This window comes from Heloderma suspectum, chromosome 2, assembly GCF_057233095.1.
Source record: "Heloderma suspectum isolate Gila_16-S chromosome 2, 16-S_ref, whole genome shotgun sequence".
In the NCBI taxonomy this organism is placed as follows: Eukaryota; Metazoa; Chordata; class Lepidosauria; order Squamata; family Helodermatidae; genus Heloderma; species Heloderma suspectum.
Window position 1 is genome coordinate 57,883,301 of NC_139459.1, and position 18,575 is coordinate 57,901,875.

At 42.8% G+C, this 18,575-nt stretch overlaps 1 long non-coding RNA gene across 3 annotated transcripts in view; it reads left to right on the forward strand.

Annotated features, from left to right (window-relative positions):
- The window catches only part of LOC146352272 (uncharacterized), a 93,252-nt gene extending 74,974 nt beyond the window's left edge, over positions 1–18,278 (forward strand). For all 3 annotated transcript variants that reach the window (XR_014787650.1, XR_014787651.1, XR_014787652.1), the window contains 3 exons: positions 6,034–6,146; positions 10,047–10,099; positions 11,618–18,278. This is a non-coding gene — a long non-coding RNA (uncharacterized LOC146352272). The remainder of the gene's footprint in view (positions 1–6,033; positions 6,147–10,046; positions 10,100–11,617) is intronic.
- Positions 18,279–18,575: the final 297 nt, after the last annotated feature.

Consider the following 18,575-nt stretch of genomic DNA (forward strand, 5'->3'; position numbering starts at 1 on the left):
TGTTGAGAGTATCAACAAACATGTAGCTAAGGGTGCTCTGGTAGTCATTATTATACGTGAACTTCCAAATCATTTTTGACAGAGTCCCTCATCAAAGATCCTTGAGTGAATTTAGCAAAGATGGGATAAAAGGGCAGGCCCTTTTTCCAACTGGCAACGCATTAAAGAACAGAAAATAGCAGGGAGTGTGGGGGAAAAGCCGACATTATGATGGACTCAAAAATCAGCCAGAAATTATGAAGTCAGAAATTTGATCTCTTGTATTTCCTCAATGAAAGCTATCTACATATTTTCAGAAAAATCTTGACAATAGCAGCCAAGCCAAAAATAGTATTATTCCCTCCACATTCTGTCCATCTCCCTTTTCAGGGCTAACACCGTTTTAAAGGACTTTGGCTCCTCCCTTCCCCAGCTGCTGGTTTCAGAGAGGAAGTAGGACCACAGCCATTTCCTAAACCACATAACACTGTAATTCAGTAGCCAGCCGTTCCTGTAATAGGATATTCTCTTTGATAAGAGAAATAGGGGGAAATAAACAGTGCTGTTCCACAATTATCTGTATTGGGACTAGTGCTATTTAATGTATTCATAAATTATCTGCATTCAGGAGCAAGCAGTGAGATAACCATGTTTTTGGATGACACCAAATAATTGAAGATGGTGGAGACTCAAATGGATTGTGAGGAGCTGTAAGGGGATTGCTCCAAAGTGGGTGAATGGGCAACCAAATAGTATATGAGATTGAACAGAAATCAGTGTAAACTGATTTGCACTGGGGCAAAATATCCTACCTTCATATATATGGCCATAGGGTCCAAACTGGTGGTGACTAAACCAGAAAAGAAAATATGACCTTATGGGCAGCTTGGTAAAAGCATCAACAGTCTGCAGCACTGGTGAAAAAGGCAAACTCCATGTTAGGGATTATTAGGAAAGAGACTGAAAATACTGTCCATTAGCATAATCCCTTTATATAATTTTATAGTGTGCCTGCATTTAGGATTCTGTGTTTTAAAAAAAAAAACAGGTTGGTGTTCTGTATTTGGGAGAGACTAATTGCTTTGCTAATATACTGAGTAGAAAAAAGCTAGCTACCTGGAAGGAACCCATAGAAAAGAAAGAACAGATCTGTCTTTGGCCATTAAGAACAATTACACCTATCTTAATGTACAGCTCTCTACCATTCATTTATTCATAGTAAACTTTTTTTCCCCCAGATTGTGTGCTAAGTCATTTAGGATACACAAAATCCTCCTTGTTTATATTGCTCCGTAATGGGTAAGGCACATTCCAGTGGGAAGCAACCAGGATAGTTCCCTTCTGGATCTGCCTAACCATGTGCAAAGCTGTACCACGCAGGTCCTGATTCCTCTGTATGGTTCTTCTTTCTGGATCCCCAAATCCAGTATCTATAGCTGCAGAGTCCCTTTTGCTGGAAGGTAACTATCAATGCAGTAGAGAACTGGGGTTGGTATGTGAGCTCTGACAGTGTTAAGCCATTTATATTTTGGGAAGGAGGAATGACCCCTTCATGGATCACTGCCTTGTTGTGGTGAAGGGGCATGCATAACTCAGTGAAGCCATAAGCTATTCCGTGCAGGGCCACCCAAGATGGACAGGTCATGGCAGAGAGTTCTGACAAAATGTGGTCCACTGGAGAAGGAAATGACAACCCACTCCACTATTCTTGCCAAGAAAACCCCATGGAATGTATCACAAGGCTAAAAGATATGACGCCAGAAGATGAGCCCCTCAGGTCGGAAGGTGTCCAATATACTACTGGGGAAGAGCAGAGGATATTTCCAAGAAGCGCCAGAAAGAGTGAAGGACTGGGCCAAAGCCGAAAGGACACTCAGCTGTGGATGTGTCTGTTGGTGAAAAGAAAATCTGATGCTGTAAAGAACAATATTGTTTAGGAACCTGGAATGTCAGATCAATGAATCAAGGTAAGCTGGAGGTGGTCAAACATGAGATGGCAAGATTGAACATCGACATTTTGGGAATCAGCGAACTAAAATGGCCAAGCATGGGTGAATTTAATTCAGGTGACCATCATATCTACTACTGTGAGCAAGAATCCCTTAGAAGAAATGGAGTAGCACTCATAGTCTTAATATGCCCAACCTTAATATGCCCAACTCTACTTAGCTGAAATGCATTTAGCATTAGAATAAAGGAACCAGTGGCTGGAAGCCAGTTTTGTAGATAGCCATTTCCTAAGTCTGGAGTAGACTGGAGGGGCTACTTACATGAGAAGTATTTCAAGACACGACAACCCTTGAAATTTATCTGTAAATTATTACAGTTTTGTTCAGTCACATTTGAGTTCTTTGTCACTTTCTACTGGCCCTGTAGCAACTGCCACTCAATCAAATGCAGAGTATATGCATTGCTGCTACAACCAGAATTGCTGCTGGTTATTTTTTGGTAAGGCATCCTTACCTTTAATAGCAACGCGATAGGCAGAACATCCGCAGGTGAATCTTCTCCCATAATTGCCTCTCCAGGCTTTGGAAAATTGTACCAGTTGAATTTCTAATTCTCACACAACTATTAAAGGCACTAGTCTGGAACTATAGGTAGCCATCCTACCTGGAACTGTAGGGTGCCCTTTGTGTGGCAGCACTGAAGCTCCACACAATGTGTCTGGTGGTGAAAAGAAAGTTCGATGCTGTAAAGAACAATATTGTTTAGGAACCTGGAATGTCAGATCAATGAATCAAGGTAAGCTGGAGGTGGTCAAACATGAGATGGCAAGATTGAACATCGACATCTTGGGAATCAGCGAACTAAAATGGACAGGAATGGGCGAATTTAATTCAGGTGACCATGATATCTACTACTGTGGGCAAGAATCCCTTAGAAGGAATGCAGTAGCACTCATAGTCAACAAAAGGGTGGGAATAGCAGTATTGGGGTACAATCTCAAAAAAGATGGAATGATCTCAGTACGAATCCAAGGCAAACCATTCAACATCACAGTAATTCAAGTCTATGCCCCAACCACTGAGGCCGAAGAAGCTGAGGTTGATCGGTTCTATGAAGACCTACAACTCCTTCTAGAACTAACACCCAAAAAAGATGTCCTCTTCATCATAGGGGTTTGGAATGCTAAAGTAGGAAGTCAAGAAATAACGGGGATAACAGGCAAGCATGGCGTTGGTGTACAAAATGAAGCAGGACAAAGGCTAATAGAGTTTTGCCAAGAGAACACGCTGATCATAGCAAACACTCTTTTCCAACAGCACAAGAGGCGATGCTACACATGGACATCACCAGATGGTCAATATCGAAATCAGATTGATTATGTACTTTGCAGCCAAAGATGGAGACGCTCTATACAGTCAGTCAAAACAAGGCCTGGAGCTGACTGTGGCTCAGATCATGAGCTTCTTATTGCAAAATTTCGGCTTAAATTGAAGAACGTAGGGAAAACCACTAAACCATTCAGGAATGACCTAAATCATATCCCTTATGAATATACAGTGGAGGTGACAAATAGATTTAAGGGATTAGACCTGATAGACAGAGTGCCTGAGGAACTATGGACGGAGGTCTGTATCATTGTTCAGGAGGCAGCAACTCAATCCATCCCAAAGAAAAAGAAATGCAAGAAAGCCAAGTGGCTGTCTGATGAGGCTTTACAAGTAGCTGAGGAAAGAAGGGAAGCGAAAAGCAAGGGAGAAAGGGGAAGATATATCCAACTGAATGCAGAGTTCCAGAGAATAGCAAGGAGAGACAAGAAGGCCTTCTTAAATGAACAATGCAAAGAAATCGAGGAAAACAACAGAATGGGAAAGACTAGAGATCTCTTCAAGAAAATCGGAGATCTCAAGGGAACGTTTTGTGCAAAGACGGGCATGATAAAGGACAAAGAAGGCAGGGACCTAACAGAAGCAGATGAGATTAAGAAGAGGTGGCAAGAATACACAGAAGAACTATACAGGAAAGATCTGAATGTCCTTGATAGCCATGATAGTGCGGTCACTGAACTTGAGCTGGACATCCTAGAGGGTAAAGTCAAGTGGGCCTTAGGAAGCATTACTAACAACAAAGCTAGCAGAGATGACAGTATTCCAGCTGAGCTATTTAAAATCCTAAAAGATGATGCTGTTAAAGTGCTGCACTCAATATGCCAACAAATTTGGAACACTCAACAGTGGCCACAAGACTGGAAAAGGTCAGTTTACATTCCAATTCCAAAGAAGGGCAATGCCAAAGAGTGTTCAAACTACTGTACAGTTGCACTCATTTCACATGCCAGCAAGGTTATGCTCAAAATCCTACAAGCTAGGCTTCAGCAGTATGTGAACCGAGAACTACCAGAAGTACAAGCTGGGTTTCGAAGAGGCAAAGGAACTAGAGATCAAATCGCCAACTTTCGCTGGATCATGGAGAAAGCAAGAGAATTCCAGAAAAATGTCTATTTCTGCTTCATTGACTATGCTAAAGCCTTTGATTGTGTGGATCACAACAAACTGTGGCAAATTCTGAAAGAGATGGGGGTACCAAACCACCTTACCTGTCTCCTGAGAAACCTGTATGAGGGTCAAGAAGCAACAGTAAGAACCAGACATGGAACAACCGATTGGTTCAAAATTGGGAAAGGAGTACGACAAGGCTGCATATTGTTGCCCTGCTTATTTAACTTATATGCAGAGTAGATCATGAGAAACGCCGGGTTGGATGAATCACAGGTCGGAATTAAGATTGCCGGGAGAATTATCAACAACCTCAGATACGCAGACGATACCACCCTAATGGCAGAAAGTGAAGAGGATCTAAACAGCCTCTTGTTGAGGGTGAAAGAGGAGAGTGCAAAAGTTGGTTTGAAACTCAACATTACAAAAACGAAGATCATGGCATCTGGCCCCATCACTTCCTGGCATATGGAAGGGGAAGAAATGGAGCCAGTGACAGATTTTATTTTCTTGGGCTCCAAGATCACCGCAGATGGTGACTGTAGCCATGAAATTAGAAGACGCTTGCTCCTTGGGAGGAAAGCTATGGCAAACCTAGACAGCATAGTAAGAAGCTGAGACATCACCTTGCCGACAAAGGTCCATATAATCAAAGCTATGGTTTTCCCAGTAGTAACGTATGGCTGTGAGAGCTGGACTATAAGGAAGGCTGAGCGCCGAAGAATTGATGCCTTCGAACTGTGGTGCTGGAGAAGACTCTTGAACAGTCCCCTGGACTGCAAGGAGGTCAAATCAGTCGATCCTAAAAGGAAATCAACCCTGAGTGCTCATTGGAAGGACAGATACTGAAGCTGAAGCTCAAATATTTTGGCCACCTAATGCGAAGAGAAAACTCTCTGAAAAGACCCTGATGCTGGGAAAGACTGAAGGCAAAAGGAGAAGGGGACGGCAGAGAATGAGATGGCTAGATAGCATCATTGATGCAATGAATATGGACTTGAGCACGCTATGGGAGACAGCACAGGACAGGAAGGCCTGGCGTGCTATGGTCCATAGGGTCACGAAGAGTCGGACACGACTGAACAAGTGAACAACAACAAGGAGGGATGAATCCATGCCTCTGCTTCCCAAAACAGGTGCTTTCCACTGCCAGAACTGTCAGGCTTGACCAGTGTTTGGCCAGAAGATCCTTTGTGTGTGGTAGCTTGCTGCTGCACATAGAGATTTCTGGATCAGAACTTAATACCTATGATAAGCTAGAAAACCTCTCTGTGTACCCCAAGTTTCCAAGCAGAATTTGGTCATGACAGCAGCACCCTACTCTGACCTCCAAGAAGACAGATGTGTTGCTAATACTAATAGGCAGATGTACCTGCTGTTTCCTCAGGCATTCAGAAGGTCTTACCAAGTTTTGAATATTGTATTGGTTCATAGGTATGCAAAGTATGTAAGCCCATCCTTTTTTCAGTTAAGGTAAAAGCACAGTCAGACATAGTGTAATGAACAGTATTTATGCCAAAGGTTTTTTCTTCTTCTTTTCTCAATGGTTTCTGTTTAGTCATCACCAGTCATTACAGTTTTTTCTTCTTCTTTCCACTTCCTCCCACTACAGGCAGACAATTTCTGTGGCTGCATGTGGTCCAGTATGCGTTGAGTCTTCAGGAAACACCTGTACGATGGAATTTGACTGTCAGAACTCTGAGCTGTGTTTCAAATGGCAAGCAGGCAAGTGCAGGTGAAAAGAACAATATTAAAAAAAAGTGTCATCCCAAATTTGCCTCATAAAAATAGACCAGTAATTCAACCCTTACCCTCACAAGGTACAACTGAAACAAGTGAAACTGGGCATGTGAATACGTTGCATAATCAAATCAAGCAAATAGCTTTCCAGGTGAATTATGCACTGGTCCTCAACTTCTAATAATACTGTGAAGGCAGATAAAATAAAAATAATTATATGCCATTAATATACACTGATTTAATACAATAGATAATAAATTTGTCCAAATGGGAGCCGTTATCATTTTCTGTGCCATACCTTAATTTCCCTTTTCCCTTTCTTATTTTAAATCTGTGGTCTGTATACATGAAATAGAATAATGTATACATAAATAAGTGCTACATATTTTGGACTGTAAGAATATTGGAAAATATGTATAGTTCAAGGTTTGACTTTCTAACAAAAAAAGAAAAAAAACCCTGAAATGTTGGATGTCTCTCAAAACTAATAGGAAGCTGAATGTGTCTTTCTTTGCGTTCCTTGCCCGGTGTGATGTAATACACAATTTAGGACATTTAACACCTCAAAATAGACCTGGGCGTTTTGCCCAAGTGAGCCAGCAAGCAATAGCCTGGTTAAAATACTATCTTTAAATATAAGGTAAAAAGTAAACACTCAAGTAGACTTTACTTTACAGAGGGTGTTCTAGTACCATCTGAGGAACATAAAAAACTGCCTTACATCCAGTGAAATTACTAGCCCATCTAGTATTCCCTACTCTGATTAGCAGTAGTGCTCCCAGGTCTCAGGTAGGGATGTCAGAGAAATCCACAATGCAACCAACTGAGTTTGGATTTTCATGAATCCAACCCACCAATTCCGCAGCGAACTGGCTTTCCCCCTGTTGGGTGGATTCCATGGACTTATGGACCATTTTTCTAACCTTTGGGAATTTTGCACAAATTTTGTCATAGAAAAATATGCATTAAAAAAAAGAGCTGACAATGTGCATTTCCCTCATAGGCCAAAGAGCGAAAATGCACATGGGGGGGGGGGGCGGATTTGCACATTTTGTGGGAATTTGTGCATTTTTACACGGCAATTTTGTGCAAATTTGGAAACTAAAAAGAATCCGATTCTGGTGATGGGTGGACAATGGAACGAAAGGCACCTGACAACTCATGAAACACAGATGGAATGGACTTTACACAGTCCGCACATCCCTAGTCTCAGGTTAGAGGTCTTTCACATCACCGGAGCTTACATGCAAAAAACCATGTGCCCTAGCTAAGGTTCCTCACTATAATAAGTGACAAATACAATGATCTTATTTCTTGCATTATTATTCCTTATGTGTTTGGTAAGCAAACTTTCGGCAAGTTTCCAGGCTTATTTTAAAATCTATAAAACAAATACTTGAACACCCTTCCCTGGCATTCTAGACACTTGTACCAAAAGAAATATTTCACATATATATGAGGGACATCTAGAAAATGCCATACTTCTATATTTAGCCATTGGTGGGGGGGTTTTCCTAGAAAAGCTCTGGATTTAAGAGGAAGCATAGCAACTGGCCTGCAGACTGATTCTTCATTACAGGTATCTGCTGAGAGCTTCACCAAAGGCATTCCCTCTGGGACTGCAGAGACTAAAAATCAATTTTGATAACATTAGAACGAATTTAAAGAGCAAAAAGCCTTTGAAAGCATGCAGTGAATAAAAAGAACCATCTTCATTCCCTGTGAAGATTTATTTCCATACACTGAAATAATAGCCATTTGCTTCCTGTATTGGAATGCCCGCTCACTCATTATTCCATTTTGGAAAAGATTATTTGAATAACTGGTACAGGAATCCATCAAGGTAAACAAATGTCCAGGTATATAAATGACTTATTTGCTCCTCGCAACAACTGAGAGTGATAGAATGTGAAAAGATCACAGCAACAAAAGTATCAGCAGAACCTTTGGGATCACTTGTAGGCAGGGTACAGTCGCCCTGTTGCTTATTGCCCACATGAATGAGGCACAGTAGCTCAACTGGATAACTCAATGAAAAATGTTCCGGACCAGCTTTTCCGTTACATATTCACTATGTAGGCACTACTTTCACTACATAATAGCTCTCACCCTGTGGTGATGGGCAATGCAGTGGCTCAGTATACAGCTTGGGAAAGTTTTTCCATGCCACTCTGAACTCTCAGAAATAATACTAGGTCTGGCATGGCAAAACCCTCATGCATGGTGCACCTCTTGCATGGTGTATTATTACTGTGCATGAATGTTCCATGAGGAACAATTCGAAGTGGACTTCATGTCATAATTTACAAATAATCCCTCAGTGTCAGACACTGAAAAGCTCCTGTCCCTGGGAGTAATTTCCAAAGGGACAGCTGTTGCAGCAAAAACGAGAAAGAATCTTGTGGCACCTTAAAGACCAGGGCTGGCCCTCCCATGAAGTGGGGTGAAACCCCTGCTTCAGGCAATGGAGTGGAGGGAATGGCAAATTGCATTGCTTCCCCCCTCTGCCCATGCCAGGAAGGCCTTCCGTGGTATACTCCACAGCAGGAGAGGAGGACCAGCAGGAGTCTCCTAGTGGGTACTCCGGAGAGCCCTGCTGGTCTCACTCACCCACTGTGGCAAATGCCATAGTGAGAGAATAGCTGGCAGGGCTCTCCAGAGCAGTGGCCTGCCCTCTGTTTCTTTCTGAGCAAAACAGGATGGGCAGCTGTTTTCAGCCTCCTGCCCTCTGGCTCACACAGAGCCATGTCTGCCAGAGAAAGCAGCCAGTGCAGCCCTTCAGAGAGCCAGCCAGACCCAAATGCCTAACTCTGAGGGGATCCTTCCGCAGAGCTAGGCATTGTGGGAGGAGGTGTCCTAGGAGATTGCCTGTACTGTGGTGGAAAGAGCCCTTCCATTTGCACAAGGGGAAGTCTTGATACAACCCAATAATTTTGCCACCACCTTCTGTCATACCTGCCCTCCATTTCTTTGATAGGTTTTATCTTTTGTCACCTGTTCAAAGGCCATGAAAATAGAGTGGTTTAATAGTATGATCACCACTGAAGACTGCTTTAAATCATTCTATGTGACATAGATTTCAGTGCATTTGAGCACATGCTTCGTTCATGTCAATTGGACTTTTTAGGATTTAAAAGTGCTTGATTGTTACTGGACTATGCCCCATAATAAGGACAATACTATGTTACCCTTAAGACCAAAGAAATATGCAGTCATGTCTACTTGTAAATAAGCCTATTAATTTCAGTGCAAGTTTCTCTCAGGTAAATTTGCATAGGAGGAAGTCCTATTGAACTCAACAGGGTTTACTTCTGGGAAGGCATGCATAGGATTGCACTGTAAGCAATCCCGTAGATAATATTTAGATGAAGTGTGAGATAATCATTCCTTTGCATGCCAGAAATTTCCATGCAAGCTTTGACTTTAATATCTTTAAGGAGAAAAGTTTATTTTAGGCATCATGTCCCCTTCAGACCAGCTGACATTTATTCAGCATACAACATTTACTGTGGCTTAGGGTGTCTGCCATAATTCTAGGTTGATAGTTTGTGAAGAGAAGATGCTATTTTGTCCTGTTTATAAAATATTATTCTGCAGTCACACTCCAAGACTAACAAAGTCTGTCCAAGTATAGTAAAGCCCACTGGTTTAACTTACTGCCTTCATTAAACTTAGCTTACATTGTCCTAATTATATGTTATCAACAATTAAGAAATGTATCACATGCCACAGGCCAGCTAAAACATTCTGTGTTCTTGGGTGAATGCCAGGGGAGGTGTCAAGTTCCATACTACCTTGTCATCAGTTGCAGCTCTCGTTTTGCAGTACAAGCAGCAGCTGTGCTAGACAAAATAATCTAAATTCTCACATGTACTTTTCCTTTAGGAAACAGCTCACACTGAATTGCATTTCTGGTGGGAGAAAAGCGCTACACCTCAGTAAGTTTGTGCTGAAAAATGTACTTTATGTTAATCAAACATTAACTCATATTCTTTCCTAACTTTCTGATGCTCACTTTCATCCTATCAGGGGGGAAAAAACACAGTCATGACACTTATCAAGTGACTAAGCATCTACTAAATGAACTTGATCCGTAGAAAATACGTGAATATTTGTCAGCAGTGAGTGACAGAGCCAGCCCTACCATTAGGCAGAGTGAGGCGGCCACCTCAGACAGCTGATGCTATGGGTAAGGAGTGGTGGTGAGGTGTTGGGAGACAGAGCTGTGTGTGCTACATGGCCTACTTGCAAGCCCTAAGCTAGCCTGCTGCCCTCAGGTGCTGTCTCATTGCCAGTGTTGCCATAAGACTCAACTGCCAATCCAGTTGCCTTCTGTACATGGAATGTACGTAATATACATAAAATAGCTTGCGCCAGCTCTCATGAGTGCTAGAAGAATATAGGATTCCAACGTTGCACTACCTACTCACAGTGGATGTAAGTAGATCATGAAGAAAAGGCCACACAGAGGATGGAAAACTGGCATCAAGGGTAGGTATGGTCGGGCACCTGCCAAGGGCCCACACTTCAGCAGGGGCCCACAGACAAGAGCCCCCTGGAGTTGATCATCCTCTTTGCCATTGCAACCTATTTGTTCACCAGTCTCTATTCTGTCAGACAATGATAGCAGTAAGAAGATCAGCAACAGATACCACTGCCAACTTACACACTGTCTTTCTTCCTGTCAGCCAAACAAGTGGTAGTAATGATGAGAAAGAGGGTGAGGAGCAATAGGAGGTGACAATGGTGGTGAGAATGCTGGTGATAATGGTGGTGAGAAGGTAGGCTCACTGAGGGAAAGTGCCAATTGAGGGTATCTTGCCCAACAGCTCTCAAAAACCTGGAGCAAGCACAATAATGAATGCTTACTGAGAGGCCATGCTACAGACTGCTGCAGGCAAGGTTGAACAGGAAACTGAAAGCACAGTACCAGAGAGCGGAGTCAGACACTTCCTAGTATGGCAAGCCAGGAGTGCCAATACACTAGAGCAGCCCTCCCCAACCTGGCACCCTCCAGATGTTTTGGACTACCACTCCCATCATTCTCAGCCAGTGCAGCCATGTGGACTTGGAATTATGGGAGTTATAGTCCAAAACATGTGGAAGGCATCAAGTTGGGGAAGGCTGTACTATAGAATGAGTCTGTTCCAGTGATATGCTTGCCAGCTGTCAAATCTCTCCCCCTCTTTCTCTGTCAGGCATACACACACAACTTGTGTGAGCAGTGTAACAGTGGAGCCGCAAAACTATGTGAGATCACAACTCTTCTGTGAATTGGAGAACTTTCAAGTTGCAGTTTTGTATTTCACAAAAAAGAAAAGAGGGTCTTATGGGAGTGACTAACCTCCATAAGGGTTTACACTGCTAGCGAGCAGGTTTGTTTGTTTGTTTTAATGAAAATGAGTCACTGGCATATAGTCCAAACTGATTCTGAGTATTTGTTCTCTGATTTTCAGAGGGGACCAAGAATGGCAAGGAGAGAGACATGAAAGAATGGCTTCCATCAATAAAGGCCATCATCCTTTCACCAAAGTCAGACACTCAGATACCTGCAGAGATGTGCAAGCTAATGCATGCACAAATATACACAGACACTGCATAATTATTTTATTATTATCGTGCCCTTCCTCCAAAGAGTTTATGGTAAAGTACATAGGTCCACACATGCATGCACACCCATTTATCTTCACAACAGTTCTGTGAGGTAGGTTAGGCTGAGAGATAGTGACTGGCCCAAGATCCTTCAGTGAGCTTCATGGCTGAGTGTGGATCTGAATGACAACTGCCTCACATAGACAGCGCTAGCCATTTCCTGTTATGTGCATAACCCAGCATGCTGCTCCTAAATTCTTTGGCACTAGCTGCCTCCTCTGTCATTCTGTTCTTTACTACCACCCACACAGAAGTGGAGACCTGGAGGGATGATTTAGGAGATGCAGCTGCTGAGACTGGTGCCATGAGGAGAAGCTGCTCCTTTGCTGTACTTGTGTTGAGAGTAGACTGACGATTCAGTGTCTGAGTAGGAGAGACTTCCAGAGCCAGATGCCGCCTACCTAAACACACCTCACTATGATGAGCTACATATATTTATATATACAGATATATCTAAATAAATTGAGGAGTGATTCTGTGTTTCAACTGCCACACTAGGACCTCTATTCTGATTCTGTGTTTGACTTCCATGGCAACCTCTATAACGTTTTGCTTCTCAATTGTTCCTTCTTTGTCCCATTTGCTATGCTTTCAGTGATATGCACATTGCATCCAATTTGCAGTGCATACTTCCTCCTCTTATCATTACCAGACTATTATTTTATGTACTCTCTGGGATGTTTCTGTCTCTCTCCCCAGCACCCCCATTATGAAACAACACAATAACACACCAATAAATTGAATAGATGTATATTCATTTTAGTCATTGGAAGAGTAATTTGCCAGGACAAGTAAATTTTATTTTATTTAAAAGCTGGATAAAAACCTGTGAAGAAGTCAGCATGGTATTGTGAAATACAGTACTAACACACAACAAACCAACACAGGGATGAACCAGCTGCATTACCAGCTAATATACTTTTGGACACCATGCAGTCCTAGCCCACCCATTTCTTCTGCTATTGCACAGTGGGATCCATGTGTAATAGGGATAAGAAGGGCCATGCTGGATCAGACTAAAGGCCTGTCTAATCCAGCATCCTATTCTCCACAGTGGTAGAGGAGAGATGAAAATTACCCCATTTCCAGTGGAGGGAAAGTGTGTTGCCCACAGTATTGTAATAATGGGAATTCTGAAAGAAATTCCATATCCAGGTAAGTGGTAGATCTCAAGGAGGGATATAAATGCATTTTTCCCCCTTCAAGTGTTCCATCACAGCACTTGTTAGGTAGCATCATATTGTTTTCAAGTGTTGCTATTCTATATAATTTGACATGGTACGAAAGTGAAACATGCTGTCATGTAATTTCATGCAATTTATTGACAAGTAGGAGACCTGCTTTCTGACAGAATGGACTATTGTGAAACAGCCCTGCACTGGTTAATGAGGTAACCAAATGCCACAGAAGTCCCCTTTTGATTCTTTGACCAATTTACTTGTTGTCTAGATAAAGCAGTAATACTAAGGAAGAAAAAAAAAGTTACTGGGACCGCAGAGAAACTTTTTAATATAAGGAAGTATTGGAGCATCATGCCAACTGGAACTGAACTGGAAAAATGTGACCACATAATTCTCTAACCTCAGCTTGCGCAGCAAAAGTTAAAAGGTGTACAGCCAACAGGCCATTGATTAGGTATTGATAGGGCCTGTCTGCACAGCTTTTCTTAGATCCCTGATGCACTGCAAAAAAAAATGAATGGTCATTTGGCTAAAGAAAGAAAATGAAAATAGTTTATTGTCGGGGCATGCACTGATCACAAGATTCAGTTCAATCCCTGACTCAGTGATTTAGAAAACAGTCTGATTCACTTTGGACAGATCCAGAGGCCACCCAATTTCGCTCAGGGGCTGAATCCGAAATTCCCATTGACTATCATTGGAAATCAACAAATGACATATCTTCTTTGCAGTTTGACAGAACTGGATGAAAGTTCCAGGCATAAAAGTACCTTGAGAGAGGATAGAACCTGCCAAATTGCAGACAAATATGTGCAGCAGGTTTTATGCCTTTAAAGTGGGGTTGGCCACCTATTTCCATAGGATTGCGCCCTAAGGCTTTTTTATTTACTGCTCAACTGGCACTGAAGTCCCAGCAAGTGAATAGGACAGGGGTGGATAATGGATATAGAGCATACACTGGCAGAGGTAGAAGGACTTGAACATCCAGTATTTTCCAAGCAAGCAACAATGCTATGCTTTCCTAGGTCCCACAGACTCCACCAAACTTTGTTTGACATTCCTGCTCCTAGGAGAGAGAACAAGCAAAGAGTACTGAACAATGGGACTGTCATGCAATATATTATTTCAGCATCCCTGCCCCAAAGTGCTGGGATTGGAGAATCCTGGTAAAACCATTCACTTTGATTAGAAACTAGAGTTGTCAGTCAGAAAACTACATCCCTCTTCCCCCTCTCCCCTCTGATATTTTTTAATGGAGAACGTGGGGAGAAAGATATCAATTTTTGCAGATGCACTGTCTGTGACCCTCTGAATCTGAATTACTAACACAGCTTCAGGAGGTTTCAGATTCTGACTGGATTCAAATTCTGTTTCAGATTACTGGTACCAATATGACCATCAGCCCTGATGGAATCTTCTTTGCTAGGTAGGAAATGTAGGTCAGTGGCAAAGCACTTGATTTGCATGTGGACGGTTCACGTTCGTTACAAGTTTTTTTTTCTTAAGGGTTAGGTAGTAAATAATTTGAATGGGTAGTATCCAGTGTGAGTCCTTTGTAGAGTAGACCCACTGAAATGAATGGGACTTAATTTAGTTGTGACTAACTTAAGTCACATTCATTTCAATGGGTCTACTCTATGTAGTCCTAACATTGGATACTAGCCAATATGATGACAGGGACCAATAAGTTGAACATGTTCTTTTCCTGTCTCCCCAGCCCATTCTGTGAGAGTAGCTTCCCACCTCTGATGCTGTCAGTTTTACCTCCTCCCAAGATTTTTTTGTGACAATCCAGATCCCTATATTACCAGTCTTCATGGAAAGCTATAAAATAATTTTTAAAAAAAACCACTACCACAATAAACAAATATAGTAAATAAGCATGTGAGAAATAAACAGTTAATCCGCAAGATTTCACCAAATACCTCAAAGTGTGTTGTTTCCATATTTGGGATCAACAGCATATAAAGAATATAAAGAAAGTAGATTGCCCATTATACATATACTAAAAAAAAAAAAAAGCATATTCTCCCAAAGGATGTCAGAAATGGTTTTTAAAACTGCTCTCCAAAGGAGAAATCAGAGTTGCTGATGGACATGTATGTGTGAGCAGATACATGCACAGATGTGCATGCAAAGCTATACAAGAGTGTTTGGAAAGTTTAAAAATAATCAAAATGGGGTGGCTCTGTATATATAATGCTTAGATTTAACAGTCTAATGTCTTGGCTTCAGAAATTTTTTCCTTGCTTTTAAACAGACTGCTTTTGCAACTACTAAGTCTCGCTTAAGTCCACTGAAGATATAGTTGATCATAGCTGTTAATCTGTGGGGTAATGATGATCAAAGCTTTCTAAAGAGTATAGGTTTGGTCACCTTAGTAGATGACCTACGCCGGGAACTAGACAAGGGGAGTGTGTCCCTGTTGGTTCTGCTGGACCTCTCAGTGGCTTTCGATACCATCGACCATGGTATCCTTCTGGGCCGCCTCGCTGGGATGGGACTTGGAGGCACTGTTTTACAATGGCTCCATTCCTTCTTGGAGGGATGGACCCAGAAGGTGGTGCTGGGGGACTTGGCCATTGGCTTGTGGGGTCCCTCAGGGTTCTGATTTGTCTCCCATGCTATTTAACATATACATGAAACCACTGGGGGAGGTTGTCTGGAGTTTTGGGGTTCGGTGTCACCAGTACGCTGATGACACCCAACTCTACTTTTCCTTTCCATCTAATAATTCCAAGGAAGCTGTTGTGGTGCTGAACTGGGGTCTGTCGGCAGTAATGGACTGGATGAGGGCAAACAAATTGCAGCTTAATCCAGACAAGACAGAGGTGCTCCTGGTCAGTCGAAAGGTAGATCAGGGAATAGGGATACAGCTTGTGCTGGATGGGGTTAAACTTCCCCTGAAGACAGGTTCGCAGCTTGGGATTCTGGATGTACTTCTGGATTCAGCCTTGAGCCTGGATGCCCAGGTTTCAGCGGTGGCCAGGAGTGCATTTGCACAGTTAAAGCCAGTGCGCCAGCTGCCTCCGTTCCTTGAGATGTCTGACTTGGCCACAGTGTCACATGCCTTAGTTACATCCCGTTTGGATTATTGTAACACACTCTACGTGGGGCTGCCTCAGAAGAGTGTTTGGAAACTTCAGCTGGTTCAAAGAGCTGCGGCCAGACTGCTGACTGGGGCTGGTTACAGGGAGCATACAACTCCCCTGCTAAAACAGCTTCACTGGCTCCCAGTCTGTTTCCGGGCACAATTCAAAGTGCTGGTTATGTCCTATAAAGCCCTATATGGCTCAGGTCCAGGTTATCTTAAAGATCGTATTCTCCCTTATGAGCGTACTCGTGCCCTGAGATCTTTAGGGGAAGCCCTTCTTGCCATCCCGCCATCATCACAGGCACGCATGGTGGGAACACGGGAGAGGGCCTTCTCGGTGGCTGCCCCAAGGCTCTGGAACTCCCTTCCCAGGGAGGCGAGAGTGGCACCCTCCTTGATATGTTTTCATAGGCATGCAAAAACTTTTTTGTTCCAGCAGGCCTTTGGGGATAACTAGTCTGGACCTGTGAAAGTGCAACGTATGGATACCATTTTTGTTGTTCTGGTTGTCTTTTAATGTTTTAATATTTTTAAAATTTTAATATTGATGATTTAATTATATTTTTAACTTTTGTACAGTAGTATTTATATTTCTATTTATAGGTTTTAATTGTAGCAGTTTTAACGTTGTAAGGCCGCCTTGAGTCCCAGTATTGGGAAAAAGGTGGGATATAAATAAATATAATAAGTAAGTAAGTAAGTAAATAAATAAATAAATAAATAAATAGGTTTGTATTAGTTGCCCTGCCTGTGGGATAGGGCTTGTCATCATGCAGGAGTCCAGCAGGGATTTGGACATGGACTCAGAGGCTGAAGAGCCAGTGGTGCCAACACAGGAAACTCCAGGCCTAAGCACCGCTGCAGAACTCATGACCCCTGAGCCTGAGCTGCCAGAGACCCCAAGCCTGACACCCCAAGCCTAGCTCCAGCACTGGGCCAGCACCCCATCCTCCAGGAGCCACAAGAGCTCCTCCAAGATGCACCAATGCCAGCAGCACACTAGGCATGAACTCTTGGAGAGATGGAAGGAGTGCTAGGTTCTAGGCCAGAGGCCTGTCTCTTTAAGGCTTCCATTTTGTAGGAAAGAGTGGAGTCTGCAACTGTATGATAAAAGGCGTCCCAGATGTTGTTGGAGCAAGTTCCTCACTAGGAGCTCTGTCACCTTGCACTGAGCCTCATCGGCTTCTGCTCAGCTCAGAACACAACAGGGATGGATGACTTGGCCGATTTGGTATCTCTCATTTTTTCAGTCTTGGTTCATCCTGAACTTTGAGATTTTTAAAATTTGCATGAAATTTGTACACATTTTTTTGTGTACACATTTTTTTGTGTGCATTTCTCCTAATACATGCATTTTTGCATGCAGTTTTGCCTAATATATACATTTTTGCTCTATTTCTGCTTCATTGACTATGCTAAAGCCTTTGATTGTGTGGATCACAACAAACTGTGGCAAATTCCTAAAGAGATGGGAGTACCAGGCCACCTTACCTGTCTCCTGAGAAACCTGTACGAGGGACAAGAAGCAACAGTAAGAACCAGATATGGAATAACCGATTGGTTCAAAATTGGGAAAGGAGTACGACAAGGCTGCATATTGTCGCCCTGCTTATATGCAGAGTAGATCATGAGAAACGCCAGGTTGGATGAATCACAGGTCGGAATTAAGATTGCCGGAAGAATTATCAACAACCTCAGATATGCAGACGATACCACCCTAATGGCAGAAAGCGAAGAGGATCTAAACAGCCTCTTGTTGAGGGTGCAAGTGGAGAGTGCAAAAGCTGGTTTGAAACTCAACATTAAAAAACTAAGATCATGGCATCTGGCCCCCTCACTTCCTGGCATATAGAAGGGGAAGAAATGGAAGCAGTGACAGATTTTATTTTCTGGGGCTCCAAGATCACAGCAGACGGTGACTGTAGCCATGAAATTAAAAGATGCTTGCTTCTTGGGAGGAAAGCTATGGCAAACCTAGACAGCACAGTAAGAAGCAGAGACATCACCTTGCTGACAAAGGTCCGTCTAATCAAAGCTATGGTTTTCCCAGTAGTAATGTATGGCTGTGAGAGCTGGACTATAAGGAAGGCTGAGCGCCCAAGAATTGATGCTTTCGAACTGTGGTGCTGGAGGTGACTCTTATGAGTCCCCTGGACTGCAAGGAGGTCAAATCAGTCAATCCTAAAGGAAATCAACCCTGACTGCTCATTGGAAGGACAGATACTGAAGCTGAAGCTCAAATATTTTGGCCACCTAATGCGAAGAGAGAACTCCCTGGAAAAGACCCTGATGCTGGGAAAGATTGAAGGCAAAAGGAGAAGGGGATGGCAGAGGATGAGATGGCTAGATAGCATCACCGATGCAAAGAATATGAACTTGAGCACACTCCGGGAGAGAGCAGAGGACAGGAAGGCCTGGTGTGCTATGGTCCATGGGGTCACGAAGAGTCGGACACGACTTAACGACTGAACAACATACATTTTTGCA